At 40.5% G+C, this 15,747-nt stretch overlaps 1 protein-coding gene and 1 pseudogene across 2 annotated transcripts in view; one reads left to right on the plus strand and one right to left on the minus strand.

Annotated features, from left to right (window-relative positions):
- SDHAF3 (succinate dehydrogenase complex assembly factor 3) overlaps nt 1-15,747 on the plus strand; it is a 93,209-nt gene that overhangs the window by 26,570 nt on the left and 50,892 nt on the right. The window lies entirely within an intron of this gene.
- Nucleotides 11,907-12,758, minus strand: LOC105535581 (annotated as a pseudogene). The gene has a single exon (XR_001005457.1). The product of XR_001005457.1 is annotated as a 40S ribosomal protein S3 pseudogene (transcript).

Below are 15,747 nucleotides of genomic sequence, written 5' to 3' on the forward strand. Positions count from 1 at the left end.
GCTAATTTTGTGTTTTTAGTAGGTTTCACCGTGTTGGCCAGGCTAGTCTCGAACTCCTGACCTCAAGTGATCCACCTGCCTTGGCCTCCCAAAGTGCAGGATCACAGGTGTGAGCCACTGTGCCAAGCCCCACTGGCTTTTTTTTTTTTTTTAAATGGAGTCTTTCTTTGTTACCCAGGCTGGAGTGCAGTGGTGCAATCTCAGCTCACTGCAACATCCGCCTCCCAGGTTTAAGCAATTCTCCTGCCTCAGCCTCCCGAGTAGATGGGATTACAGGTGCCTGCCACCACACCCGGCTAATTTTTTATGTGTTTTTAGTAGAAATAGGGTTTCACCATGTTGACCAGGCTGGTTTCGAACTCCTCACCTCAGGTGATCCACCTGTCTTGGCCTCCCAAAGTACTAGGATTACAGGCATGAGCCACCACTGCCCAGCCCTCATTGGCTTTTGAAGATCATTTTATCTTTGAGTTTATTTTAAAAATATGTATACCCATGTGAGAGATTACATTTTAAATTTAATATGACTAACACTTTTAATAATTATCCGACACTGGTTAACATCTAGCCACTTACTCTGTGACCTTGGGTAATTTGATTAACCATTCTAAGCCTTGGTTTCCTCATCAGTAAAATGGGCATAGCAGCAGTACTTACCTCTAAGGTTAAGGATTAAATAAGATAGTATATGCATAATAGTTGCCCAGTGCCTTACACATAGTAAATGCTCAATAAATGTTAGATATTTTAGCTTTAATGTTGACACGGTATTTTTTTCGTGCTGCTTTGCCAGCTGGAGACCTCTGTGGCCAGCGACACCTGCATCTGGTCCTTGCTTGTGCCCAGGCTCGCTGCAGGAGGCGCCTACCCACTAGGCCCATTGGACCACTCCTGGCTTGCACTCTGCCCCAGATCATGTGCTTGCCACAGGATCCACACTCAGCCTGTGTCTGGACCAAGTGTTCCCCAGCCTGCCTGTGTTACAGCTCATTCAGTCCCACTGCCCTGCTCTGCCAGTGCCTCCGGGGCTGGCCCGACCCTGCTGCTGCTTCCAAGTGCATGGGGTGGCTGCCCAGTGCCGGAAGAAGGCCACAGTGTTACAGCCTTTTTCCTACCTGTGTTCGGTGGTTCCTTAGTTCTTGTCCTGTGTCCAGGAAGAATGAGGTTACACTGACAACCAAAGGGTGAGAAGAGCAGAGAAGAGTTTTGTTGAACAACAGAACAGGTCTCAGCAGAGAGGGGACTAAAAGTGAGTGGTCCCCCACCTGAAGGTGGGTAGTCCCCCACACCTGGAGATGGGCATTTCCAAAATATGGCTGAGTCTGGGGCTTTTATGGGCTCAGAATGGGGGAGTGTATGCTGATTGGTTTGTGAGTATGCAAAAAAGGCTAAAACAAAGGCACCACTCAAAGGTAGGCCTGACAGTATAAAAAAGCCAATTAGGGAAGGGTGGGTATATGTAAAATAGGTGAAGGGTAAGGATCAATCGGAAGAAAGGGCACCAGACGGAAAGAGAGGTTCTCAGTCTGGCCTGTAGATTTATCTGAGACTCATAGCTTGACTTTTAGGCTTTAAACTCTTTGGTTTGAAATTAAGGTTTCACTGTGGACCTGCCCCTATCTGCCTAGGCATTTGTCTGCCTCCTCCTGCTGTCAGTGTGGGGTAGGAAGTAGGTTGACAGGAAGGAGACAAGAATTCCAGATAAGAGTGCTCTGAAAACAAATTTTGTAATTTTATTATTCTTAACTAAGTCTTTCTTCTTTCTTACCTTCTGTATGCTATTAGTTGCCAAATCCTGGTGATTCTGTTTTCCTTTACAGTATCAGAACTCTGACCTGTTATCTCCATTCCAGTGGTCAGTACCTCTGGATGTTTGCAGTTATTTCATAAATAATCTTGCCTTTAGTCTCTTTTAACTGTCACCTTATAAAGTACAACTTTGATCATTTTATTACCCTTATCAAAACCGATCAGTGTTTTCCCATTGACCTCTCTTTAACGTGACATTCAAAACTGCAAAATCTGGCCCGAATGTATTTTTCCTACCTTTATCTAAATGTTCTTTGTCATGAATTCTGTGTTCTAGTCATTTAACTGAGCATTGCTCTCTGAAAGTGGCCTCAAGTTGTTTTGACTCTGGCTGTTCATTTGGCTGAAATGTTTTACTGTCTTTTTCTGCATGGCCAAACCCTAAAGTGTCTTTCAAAACAACCTTCATATGGTGCTGTCAATTCTTAACTGATTAATTCTTCAAATGGAAAGAAATCTCTATGTCTTTTAATTTCCCTCAAATTGTATTTTTCTGTTTTGGTACTTTTTTTTTTTTTTTTTTTGAGACAGAGTCTTGCTGTGTCACCCAGGCTAGAGGGCAGTGGTGCAATCTCTTGGCTCACTGCCAGCTGCGCCTCCCGGGTTCACGCCATTCTCCTGCCTCAGCGTCCCGAGTAACTGAGATTACAGGCGCCTGCTACCATGCCTGGCTAAGTTTTTGTGTTTTTAGTAGAGACGTGGTTTCACCGTGTTAGCCAGGACGGTCTTGATCTCCTGCACTCGTGATCCGCCCACCTCGGCCTCCCAAAGTGCTGGGATTAGTCTATTTTGGTACTTAATGTTATCTACATTATATTATAGTTACTTATGTACCCCTTTTTGCCACTAGTTGATGGTAAGTTCATTGAGGACACAAACAATGTTCTACTTATCTTTGTAAAATTACTGGGAGAGTAGTATGTTATAATATGTTATAATAGGTGTTCAGTAAGTCTTTTTCCCGCCAAAAGAAAAATGAGTGATTATTTTTTGACAAAGACCAAATATGCTAATTACCACAGCTGGATAAAAAGTTGAGCAATCAAATGTGTGAACTGTAGTCGTTTTTTTTTTTTTTTTGAGAGAGAATTCTTGCACTATTGCCTGGGCTGAAGTGCAGTGGCACTATCTCGGCTCACTCCAACCTCTGCCTCCCAAGTTCAAGTGATTCTCCTGCCTCAGCCTCCCGAGTAGCTGGGATTACAGGCGCATATCACCACGCCTGGCTAATTTTTTGTATTTTTAGTAGAGACACTGTTTCACTATATTGGCCAGGCTGGTCTCAAGCTCCTGACCTCGTGATCCACCTACCTCGACCTCCCAAAGTGCTAGAATTATAGGCGTGAGCCACTGCGTCTGGCCCGAATTGTAGTGTTTATAAAGATTAATAATTTAAACAAAGTGTTAAATTCTGAAATTGTATTTTATGAATATATGAGAATTTAGGGCATTAGGCTTATTCCAAGCACTTTAATTCATGTCTCTATGTAGATAATACTGTCAACCCATTAGGCATATGATCGTATGCGTAGCTGGTTCAGTTTTTACCTTTTTTTTTTTTTTTTTTTTTGCTATTTGGCTATTAATAAGCTTTTTGTCTTTATAAAACTAGTATCAAGCATCTCTAGTTTCTAATTATTCAGGACAAGTTAAAGTAGCTTAATACTCCTGTTTCTTTTCCCATTTAATGTAGTGTTTTAAGTGCCTAAAGTAGGGGAGAGAAAAGGAGAGTATTTAAGGAATTTAAGATCTTGAAGTGGAAAAGACCTAGAAGAGTCATAACTGCTGAGTCTTAGAAAGAAAATGAAATGGAGTATCTGCATGCAATTTCCTGAAGGTACAAATGAACACCACTATCTTCTCTCAGGAAGAAGGAACAACTTTTCAGGATTATTTTCTTCTTAAATTCTTTTTTTTTTTTTTTTTTTGGCAGAGTCTCACTCTGTCGCCCAGGCTGGAGTGCAGTGGCGTGATCTTGGCTCACTGCTGCAAACTCTCCCTCCTGGGTTCAAGCGATTGTCCCACCTCAGTCTCCTGAGTAGCTGGGATTACAGGCGCACGCCACCACATCTGGCTAATTTTTGTATTTTTAGTAGAAAGGGGGTTTCACCATGTTGACCAGGCTGGTCTTGAACTCCTGACCTCAAGTGATCCACCCACCTCCGCCTCCCAAAGTGCTGGGATTACAGGCATCAGCCACTGCTCCCGGCCCCTTCTTAAATTCTTCTAAGAATATTTACTTTGTTTAAAAACTGGATTAATCTTTTCAAATATTAGAGACTGTTAGGGTAAACTAATATCCTAGTCTGATACTTTTTTTTTCTTTTTCCATAAGTTATTGATATACAGGTGGTATTTGATTACATGAGTAAGTTCTTTAGTGGTGATTTGTCACATTTTGGTCCACCCATCACCCGAGCAGTATACACTGCACCATATTTGTAGTCTTTTATCCCTCACCCCCCTCCCACTCTTTCCTGCAAGTTCCCCAAAGTCCATTGTATCATTCTTATGCCTTTGCAACCTCACAGCTTAGCTCCCACATATCAGTGAGAACATACAATATTTGGTTTTCCATTCGTGAGTTACGTCACTTGGAATGATAGTCTCCAGTCTCATCCAGGTCACTGCAAATGCTGTTAATTCATTCCTTTTTAGGGCTGAGAAGTGTTCCACTGTGTGTGCGTGTGTGTGTGTGTATACACTCTTTATCCACTCATTGATTGATGGGCATTTGGGTTGGTTCCACGATTTTGCAATTGTGAATTGTGCTGCTATAAACATGCGTGTGCAAGTATCTTCTTCAAATAATGAAAAAGATTATCTTTTCCTCTGGGTAGGTACCCAGTAGTGGGATTGCTGGATCAAATGGTAGTTCTACTTTTAGTTCTTTAAGGAATCTCCACACTGTTTTTCATAGTGGCTGTATTGGTTTACTTTCCCACTAGCAGTGTAGAAGTGTCCCCTGATCACCACATCCACGCCAACATCTATTATTTATTTATTTATTTTTTATTATGGCCATTCCTGCAGGAGCAAGACGGTATCACATTGTGGTTTTGATTTGCATTTCCTTGATCATTAGTGACGTTGAGTGTTTTTTCATACGTTCATTGGCCTTTTGTATTTCTTCTTTAGAGAATTTTCTACTTACGTTCTTTGCCCACTTTTTGATGGGATCGTTTGTTTTTTCTTACTGATTTGTTTGAGTTCATCGTTGATTCTGATTATTAGTCCTATGTCAGATGTACAGATTGGGAAGATTTTCTCCCACTCTGTGTGTTGTCTGTTTACTCTGCTGACTGTCCTTTTCTCTCTAGTTTAATTCAGTCCCAGCTATTTATCTTTGTTCTTATTGCATTTGGTTTTGGGTTCTGGGTCATGAAATCCTTGCCGAAGCCAATGTCTAGAAAGGTTTTTCCAGTGTTATCTTCAAGAGTTTTTCTAGTTGCAGGTCTTAGGTTTAAGTCCTTGATCCATCTTGAGTTGATTTTTATATTATGCGAGAGATGAGGATCCAGTTTCATTCTCTTACATGTGGCTAGCCAATTATTCTAGCACCGTTTGTTAAAAAGGTTGTCCTTTCCCCACTTTACTTTTTTGTTTGCTTTGTCAAAGATCAGTTGGCTGTAAGTATTTAGGTTTATTTCTGGGTTCCCTATTCTGTTCCGTTGGTCTGTGTGCCTATTTTTATACCAGTGTCATGCTGTTCTGGTGACTATTGTCTTATAGTTTGAAATCAGGTAGCGTGATGTCTTCAGATTTGTTCTTTTTGCTTAGTTTACTTTGGCTTTGTGGGCTCTTCTTTGGTTTCATGTGGATTTTAGAATTGTTTTTTGTAATTCTGTGAAGAATGATGCTGATGTTTTGATGGGGATTGCATTGAATTTGTAGATTGCTTTTGGCAGTATGGTCATTTTCAAAATATTGATGTTACCCATCCATGTGCATGGAATGTGTTTCCATTTGTTTGTGTGATCTGTGATTTCTTTCAGCAGTGTTTTGTAGTTTTCCTTGTAGAGGTCTTAAAACTCCTTGGTTAGGTATATTCCTAAGTATTTTATTTTTTTTTTGCAACTGTTGTAAAAGGAGTTGAGTTCTTGATTTGATTCTCTGCTTGATTGCTATTGGTGTATTGAAGAGCTACTGATTTGTGTACATTAATCTAGTATCTGGAAACTTGGCTGAATTCCTTTGTCAGTTCTAGGAGCTTGATAAAATTAATTTTGTGTGTATATACATGTAATTTCAGAAATTTCCACATGATGGCAGAAGATACTTATGTCTGAGAAGGCGTAACCAAATGAAAACTTTACATTTAAATTTTATCTGAAGTAGTATTTGTCTTTTTACATTCTAACTAGTGCATTTCATATTTGAATTGTCTGATATAGATTTGTTGCCACTTTAAATATTTTATATATGTTTTAACTAATTTTAAAAGGGAGTAAATATTTTTTCTACTATATACAATGTTAATCCATTTTTGAAAGCTTCATGGATAATCACTGAATAGTGTTTAAATAATTGGTTTGGTAAAAGTCATTTTTCTTAGTAAGTTTAGGGGATATTGAAGGCATTTATTTACCAGTTATAGATGAATATATGAAACCCAACATGTGAAATTTTATTTGACTTTATTTTAGAAATTAAGGAATTGGTTCAACATACGTTCTCTTGTGTTAACTTACCTAGAATTTTGAATGACCACAAAATGGTCTCATTACCATTTTGAATCTTGCTTCCTTTCCCTGTCGCTGTCAAATGTTCTCTTAAATTTTCTTTGTCTTAATTGAAGAAATTATTTCATTCAATAAATGTTTATTAAATGCCTTCCATGTTTCAGATCCTGCTCTGTAGCCTGATGATTCGTAGTAGTTCAAAACCCCAACAGAGAGAGAATCTTTGTTTTCGGGATTTCCCAATCTTGGAAGGCAGATAGCCATCAAACACATGACTGTTTTTAAGTAAATTTTTGTGGTTCTTACTACAACAAAATATATTTATAATAAAAATTTTAAGGAAAATGCAGCTTTATAGTTTTCAGATTAATTGTGAAATTATGAATTATATCATTGATGACCTGGAAAAGATAAAAGTAGAGATTTAGAAATTTTGTGAAAACTTAAGTAGGCCTTTTTTTTTTTTAAATTTATTTTTTTCCTCTACTTTCGAACACTAGATGCCAAATAATTTAGTTTAAAAAGCAAAGAGATAACATGACATTTTTTATTTTTGGCCAGTAATAGTCTGGCCTTTTTAAATGTGCTGATGTTTTGTCCTGTCTATTATTAGTTTGGTTGTATAATTTGTTGTCAAAACTGGGACACTTCTGAGAGTAAAAGAAGCACTAAAATCATATACATACATTTTTGAAATGTGTATTTATTGACATATAAATTATATTATGTTGTTAGAATTATGAAAAGTTCTTTATAACTTCTCAAAATTTTTCAAAATATAAAACATTTGTATACTTCAAGGCAAAACACTTTTTATTGTGATTGTATGAATGTTACAAAAAGAACATAAAGAAAATAATTGTTCTTGAGACATATTTATGTACTTTCTATCTGTTCCTGTCTATAATACAGTGTCACTTTTTTTCTTTGAAGAATATAGATTTTGCAATTTGGTTTTAGCTAATTGTTTTTAATTGCCTGATATCTTTTTTGAAGTTACATTTTATGATTAATAGAGAAAACTATTCTGCTATAGATACTGGGATACCAAAGAAACTCAGGGCAAATGTTGCCCAATGGAGGATATTCTCAAAACAATATTTTTTTTGCGTTTAAATTATAAATATTTAAACCCAAAGATTTTAATAGGTACCTTTTTGTTTTTTTGAGACGGAGTCTCACTCTGTCGCCCAGGCCAAAGTACAGAGGCGTGATCTGGGCTCACTGCAAACTCCACCTCCCGGGTTCACGTCATTCTCACACCTGGCTAATGTTTTATATTTTTAGCAGAAACGGGGTTTCACCGTGTTAGCCAGGATGGTCTTGATCTCTTGACCTCGTGATCTGCCCACCTCGGCCTCCCAAAGTGCTCGGATTACAGTCATGAGCCACCACGCCCAGCCAATAGGTACTCTCTTTGTGTCCATTTAGATTAGTTTTCTTTGACAGGTATTTCTGTAAGATAAAACTTGTCAGATAAATTATCTGTACTTAGGATTATTATAAACGTTTTGCCAAATTCACATGCTTCAAAATCATAGGCCTTTTTAATTTTCTTCTATTTGGGTATGAATATGAGTATATGCAGTTATAACTAGGAGTTCCTTCCAAAGATTGTTTTCTGAAGTTGAGATAGAGACGCAGTTATAGAATTTCAAAATTAGATCTTGTACATTATTTGTGCTCTCATAATTCATTGTTTCTTCTTTTAGTAAATTTATCTAATTTATCTTCTAGTTATAAACTTTGTTTTTTTTTTTTTGAGATGGAGTCTTGCTCTGTCACCCAGGCTGGAGTGCAGTAGCGTGATCTTAACTCACTGCAAGCTCCGCCTCCCAGGTTCACACCATTGTCCTGCCTCAGCCTCCCGAGTAGCTGGGACTACAGGTGCCTGCCACTGCGCCCTGCTAATTTCTTGTATTTTTAGTAGAGACCGGGTTTCACCGTGTTAGCCAGGGTGGTCTCAAACTCCTGACCCTCGTGATCCATCCAGCTCGGCCTCCCAAAGTCCTGAGATTACAGGCGTGAGCCAGCGCGCCAGGCCTAAGCTTTATTTTCAAAAATACTTTGTTAAAAGCTTAAGCTTTTTGTTTCTTTATTTGTCCAGTACTTTGGTTAAATAATTCCTACTGATTTGAACAAAATGCAACCAAAATCTAGGTAACTAGTTTATAAGAAATTTCAGCATCATTGTAGGATACTTAGGTTGATTTACAAGTTAGTTCTGAAACGGCTCTAGTATTTCTAAAATCTATGTGATAGGCAGCCCAAAAGGAAAGCTTATGCTGCCATAGGGAAGTGCTTGTGCTCAATAGCAATCTTGTCACAAAAATTTTATATATTACTCTTACTGTATAAATACAGATTTTTAGCCAAGTGTCAATTTGACAGCAGATTCTGTTTCGATTATTAGAATGTCACAGTTTGGGCATGGTTATAAATTGTGTATGCACCACTAATTGCGTGTACATTCCTCTCAAAGACTCTAATAAGAACATTGTTTCTTACCTTAGCACTCTGCTCCACCAAAATGTGTTATCAGTGTAAAAAATAATCTTATCTTCAGTGGTGAACTATTTATTTATTTATTTATTTATTTAATCTATTTTTATGTGTTTTGAGACAGAGTCTTGCTGTGCCTCCCGGACTGGAGTGCAGGCTCACGGCAACCTGCACTCCCAGGTTCAAGCAATTCTCGTACTCAGCCTCCCAAGTAGCTGGGATTAGAGGTGCATGCCACCATGCCCAGATAATTTTTGTAGAGACGGGGTTTAACCATGTTGTCAAGCTGGTCCCAAATTCTGGACCCCAGGTGATCCACCCACCTCAGCCTCTTCAAAGTGCTGGGATTACAGATGTGAGCCACTGCTGAACTTTCTAAAAACTGAATTTACAATAACACTCATGATAACATCAGATGTTTCACCTTTAAGAATGAATTTCCAGCCGGGCACAGTGGCTTGCAACTATAATCCCAGCACTTTGGGAGGCTGAAGCCGGAGGACCACTTGAAGCCAGGAGATGGAGACCAGTCTGGGCAACAAAGTGAGAGACCTTGTCTCTACAACAGTGTTTTAAAAATTAGCCAGGCATGACACCTCATGCCTGTAGGCCCAGCTGCCCAGGATGCCGAGGCTGGAGGATTGCTTGAGCCCAGGAGTTTGAGGCTGCAGCCAGCTATGATTGCCCTACTGTACTCCAGCCTGGGTGAAAGAGCATGACCCTGACTCTTAAAAAAAAAAAATTAAACAAATAGTCACCAATAGTTTTACTTTGACTCCATGAATTTGATAAAGAATTCAGCCTGTTCCTAGATTTAATTTAACTGGTTTTTCCATTTGAAGCATCTGGTATCACTGATACAAAGCTAACAGCATTCAACGTTTTGCAAAGTAATTCTTTTGTTAACAGTCTAACAACTATTGCTTTACTTTTTATATGTGCATAAGATAACCTAGAATGAAAATGAGTGAAATTAAGTTAGATGATTAGTGATTTGATCTAAATGAAAAAATTGTGCTTCTCAGTGTAATATGTAAATACATGTTATCTGTAGCTATACCTGTTGTCTCCATGTACAGTAATTTAAAAAGTAGATTCTGATGCACAATCAGTAGATTTGTGTCTTTTTTATTTTATTTTATTTTGTTTTTCCTGGAACAGGGTCTCACTCTGTCTCCCAGGCTACAGTGCAGTAGCATGATTTTGGCTCACTGCAGCCTTGACTTCCCAGGCCGAACTAATCCTCCCACCTGCGCCTCCTGAGTAGCTGGGACTACAGGCGTGTGCCATCACACCTGGCTATTTTTTTTCTATTTTTTTTGCGGAGACAGGGGTCTCACTATGTTACCCAGGCTTTGGTCTCGAACTCCTGGGCTCAAGCGATTCTTCCACTTTGTCTACCCAAAGTGCTGGGATTACAGGTGTGAGCCACCGTGCCTGGCTGATTGGTGTCTTTTGATTTACATTTAGTCAGTGAGATTGCAGTAGTCTCCATGTTACATGTTTATTATCAACTGGTTTTGAGAAATGAAAAAATTTCAGTTTTTCACTCAAGATAACACTTTTTTTTAAAAGCTTACTGGTGCCAGAAGGGTTCGTTGCAAAATAAAAAGCATTGCCAAACAATAAATAGTTGCAGATTTGTACTATATACTAAATGGCAAAACCACTGTAGTAGAAGCAAACTGCACGTGTATACCTTGGAGATATTGTGGTAAAAAGCGAATATTGCAATAAAATGGGTCGTGTGGATTTTTTGGTTTCCCAGTGCATATAAAAGTTATGTTTACACTATTATCTTCTAAGTGTATCATAGCATTATGTCTTAAAATACAATATACATGCCTTAATTTAAAAATATTGCTCAAAATGCTAATGATTGTCAGCAAGTCATAATATTTTTACTGATCAAGAATCTTGCCTCAGTGTTGATGGCTGCTGAATGATGAGGGGGTTGGTTGCTGAAGTTTGGGGTAGCTGTGGCAATTTGTTAAAATAAGAGCACAATAAAGTGTGCTACATTAATCGACACTCTCAGGAAAGATTTATCTGTAGTATGCATTGCTGTTTGATGCCTTTTTATGCACAGTAGTCATTTTTTTCAAAATTGAAGTCTGTCCCCTCAAGTCCTGTTGCTGCTTTATCAATTAAGTTTATGTAATATTCTAAATCCTCTGTTGTCATTTCAACACTGTTCATGGCATCCTTGCCAGGAGTAAATTCCATTTCAAGAAATCACTTTCTTTGCTCATCCATAAGAGAGAACTCATCCATCCAGCTTTTATAATGAGATTACAGCAAGTCAGTCACATCTTCAGGTTTCATTTCTGAACTAGAGTTCTCTTACTGTTTCCACCACATCTGCAGTTACTTACTCCACTGAATTCTCAAGCTTTTCAGTCATCCATGAGGGTTAGAATCAACTTCTTCCAAACTCCTGTTAATGTTAATATTTTGACTTGCTCCCGTGAATCACAAAAGCTGTTAATCGCATCTAGAATGGTGAATCCTTTCCAGGAGTTATTCAATTTACTTTGTCCAGATCCATCAGAGGAATCACTGTCTATGGCAGCTATAGTCTTTCCAAAATTTTTTTTTTTTTTTTTCTGAGACGGAGTCTCGCTCTGACACCCAGGCTGGAGTGCAGTGGCGGGATCTCGGCTCACTGCAAGCTCCACCTCCCAGATTCAGGCCATTCTCCTGCCTCAGCCTCTGAGTAGCTGGAACTACAGGAGGCCACCACCATGCCCGGCTAATTTTTTTTTTGTATTTTTAGTGGAGATGGGGTTTCACTGTGTTAGCCATGATGGTCTTAATCTCCTGACCTCGTGATCCACCCATCTCGGCCTCCCAAAGTGCTGGGATTACAGGCGTGAGCCACCGCCCCCGGCCTCAAATTGTATTTTTATTTTATTTTATTTTTTTATTTTTTGTTTTTGTACAAGATTTTATTAAAGGTCTTTACAGAGCAACATCCAGATTCCAGAATACAGCTGCCAAGGAGACCCTGTTATGCTGTGGGGACTGACTGGGGCACGGCAGGTGGCTCTGGCTTCCCACCCTTCTATTCTGAGATGGGAGTGGTGGGCAGTATCTCATCTTTGGGTTCCAGGATGCTCCCTTGGTCAGGCAGGGGCTTCTTAGGGCCAGTCTTACCAGTTGGGTCCCAGGGCAGCATGATCTTCACCTTGATGCCCAGCACACCCTGTCTGAGCAACACATGGCGCACAGCAGCATCAATGTAGTAGTTAACAGGGTCTCCCCTGTGGATCATCAGGCCATGCACAAACTTCATGGATTTAGCCCTCTGTCCTCGGAGTTTCCCAGACACCACGACCTCGCAGCCTTTGGCCCCGCTCTCCATGATGAACTGCAGCACACCATAGCACGCCCTCCGCACAGCAAGCCCTCCTAGGAGTTTGTAACACAGAGACTCTGCCTGGGCAATGGCACACAGACCTCTAGTGGCCACCTTTTCAGCATAAAGCTCTACACTGCCCTCTGGAAAGCCAAACCTTTTCTGAACTACAGCAGTCAGTTCCGGAATCCGTGGACCCTTCTCTCCAAGAACATTCTGTGTTCTGGTGGCTAAGATAATGATTTCTGTCCTGGTTGGTGTAACTCACACCTCAACTCCAGAGTAGCATTCTTCAGCCAGCTCCCAAGTGAGAAACTCATTCAGTTCAGCTTTGAAGATGCCATCAGTGACAAACTTCCTCTTCTTGGAAATTTGCACAGCCATCTTGCCGCCGCGCTCTGCCGAAAGGAAAGCCAAAATGTATTTTTTTTGTTTTGTTTTGTTTTTTTGTTTTTTTTTGAGACGGAGTCTCGCTCTGTCGCCCAGGCTGGAGTGCAGTGGCCGGATCTCAGCTCATTGCAAGCTCCGCCTCCCGGATTCACGCCATTCTCCTGCCTCAGCCTCCCGAGTAGCCGGGACTACAGGCGCCCGCCACCTCGCCCGGCTAGTTTTCTTGTATTTTTTGGTAGAGACGGGGTTTCACGGTGTTAGCCAGGATGGTCTCGATCTCCTGACCTCGTGATCCGCCCGTCTCGGCCTCCCAAAGTGCAGGGATTACAGGCTTGAGCCACCGCGCCCGGCCAAAATGTATTTTTAAAATGAGACTTGAAAGTCAAAATTACTTCTTGATCCGTGGGGCTACATAATGGATGTTGTGTTAGTAGGCATGAAAACATTATTAATCTCCTTGTATAGCTCCATCAGAGCTCTTGGGTGACCAGGTGCATTTTCAGTGAGCAGTAATATTTTGAAAGGAATCCTTTTTTCTTTTTTTTTTTTTGAGAAGGAGTCTCGCTCTGTCTCCTAGGTTGGAGTTCAGTGGCCCGATCTCGGCTCACTGTAAGCTCTGCCTCCTGGGTTCACACCATTCTCCTGCCTCAGCCTCCCGAGTAACTGGGACTACAGGCGCCTGCCACCACACCTGGCTAATTTTTTGTATTTTTAGTAGAGACGGGATTTCATCGTGTTAGCCAGGATGGTCTCGATATCCTGACGTCGTAATCTGCCCACTGTGGCCTCCCAAAGTGGTGGGATTACAGGCGTGAGCCACCACACCCAGCCTAGGAATCTTTTTTTCTGAGCAGTAGTCTGAATAGTGGGGTTACAATATACAGTAACTGGAACTACAGGCATGCACCACCGAGCCTGGCTGTCTGTTGTTTGTTTAAGACTTAATATTTTAAGATTAGTTCATGGCAAAATTAAGAGGAAAGCACAGAGATTTTCCATACACCTTCTGCCCCAACATATGCATAGCCTCTCCCATTATTAGCATCCCCCACTGGAGTAGTACATTTGTTACAATAGATGAACAAACTGTAGGGGTGACGGAAACTTTTACTGCACCCTCTGAAGTTTCTGTAGTTGAATCTGTGATAAACTGAAAGCAGACAGATTAATAGGAGAAAGGCATACAGATTTATTATGTGCATATATACACAAGAGTCTCACAAAATAAAAGACTCAGGCCAGATGATTGGAATTTTTATAGTATCTGTAGCTGCAGAAAGAAAGAGGGGCTTGGGACTTCTAGGGAGTGGAGGTGAGGACAGACAGCTTTGGGAGGATGAGAGGAAGAAATCTAGTGAACAAAGGTCTTGTTTTGTAGATTAAAATATCTTGGGGAGCAGCCCTCCAAAGAATGGGTAAAGCTTCTCTGGGTGAGGTTGTTAACCTTTAGTCTCTTTTTCCTGTGGTACGGTCTTTCCACATCCATCTTTAAGCAGATTAGGGGTCCTCAGAGAAAACCAGCTTGCATCCGCTGGTTCCCTGCTGTTCCCCAGTCAGGATACCAAAGAGCCTTACTTTGGGGTATCATTTTCTGAGCCCTCACACTACATTGACACATTAAGATCACCCAGAGTTCATCGTTTACATGTAGGGTTTGCTCTTGTTTTCTTACTTTCTATGAGTTTAGACAAATGTGTAATCACATGTGTCCATCTTTATGGTAGTATACAGTATATTTTCACTGCCCTAAAAATTCTCTCTGCCCTGCTGGTTCATCCCCCTCACCAATCTCTGATAACCCACAACTGTAACCCCCAATGGGTTCTACTTGCCTTCTGCCAGAGGAAGCCAATTTATCAAGACAGGGGAATTTTTTATGGAGAAACTGTTTAATACACATAGAGCCAATTAAATGGGAGACTGGAGTTTTACTATTACATCAGCCTCACTGAAAATTTGGAAGCTAGAATTTTTAAAAGATAGTTTTCAGGCATGGACTAGGGAATGGGGAATGCTGATTGGTTAAGTTAGGGATGAAATCATAGGGAGTTGAATCTGTCCTCTTGCATGGAGTCAGTTCCTGGGTGGGAGGTCACAAGACCAGATGTCCCAGTTTATGGGTCTGGCCAGTGGATCTGTTAGAATGCAGGGTCTGAAAAATATGTCAAACATCAGTCTTACATTTTACAGTAGTAATGTTATCCATTGGAGCAATTGAGGAGGTTAGGAAGTTTATGGCCTCTGCGTGACTTCTGAGCCATTATTTTATTTGTTTGTTTGTTTGTTTATTTATTTATTTTGAGATGAAGTCTTGCTCTGTCACCCAGGCTGTGATGCAACGGCACAGTATCAGGTCACTGCAACCCCTGTCTCCCAGGTTCAAGCAATCCTCGTGCCTCAGCCTCCTGAGTAGCTGGGACTACAGATGTGTGCCACAATGCCCAGCAAATTTTTGTAGGCATTTTGGTTTAGTAGAGACAGGGTTTTGCCATGTTGGGCAGTCTTGAACTCCTGACCTCAAGCAATCTGCCCACAATGGCCTCCCAAAGTGCTGGGATTACAGGCATGAACCACTGCTTCTGGCCCTGAGCCATTATTGCTAATTTTGTGGCAAATTTGTTACTTTTACAAAGGTAGTCTAGTCTCCAAGCAAGGAGGATGCTTGTTTTGGGGAGGGACTGTTACTGTCTTTGTTTCAAAGTTAAAGTGTAAATTCCTCCCAAAGTTAGCTAGACCTACTACACCCAGGAACGAACAAGGGCAGTTTGGGGGTTAAAGGCAAGATGGAGTTGGTTAGGTCATGCCTCTTTCACTGTCATAATTTTCTTTCTTATAATTTTTGCAAAGGTGGTTTCTCCACTGATCTGTGTACTCTTGCCCTAGTTTTGCCTTTTCTGGCATGGTACATGTTGGAATCATACAGAATGTAGCCTTTTCAAATTGGCTTCTTGGCTGCTTTTATTTGGTAATATGCATTTAAGTTTCCTACAAGTCTTTTCATGGCTT

The sequence above is a fragment of the Mandrillus leucophaeus genome, unplaced genomic scaffold, assembly GCF_000951045.1.
Source record: "Mandrillus leucophaeus isolate KB7577 unplaced genomic scaffold, Mleu.le_1.0 Scaffold148, whole genome shotgun sequence".
NCBI classification, from domain to species: domain Eukaryota; kingdom Metazoa; phylum Chordata; class Mammalia; order Primates; family Cercopithecidae; genus Mandrillus; species Mandrillus leucophaeus.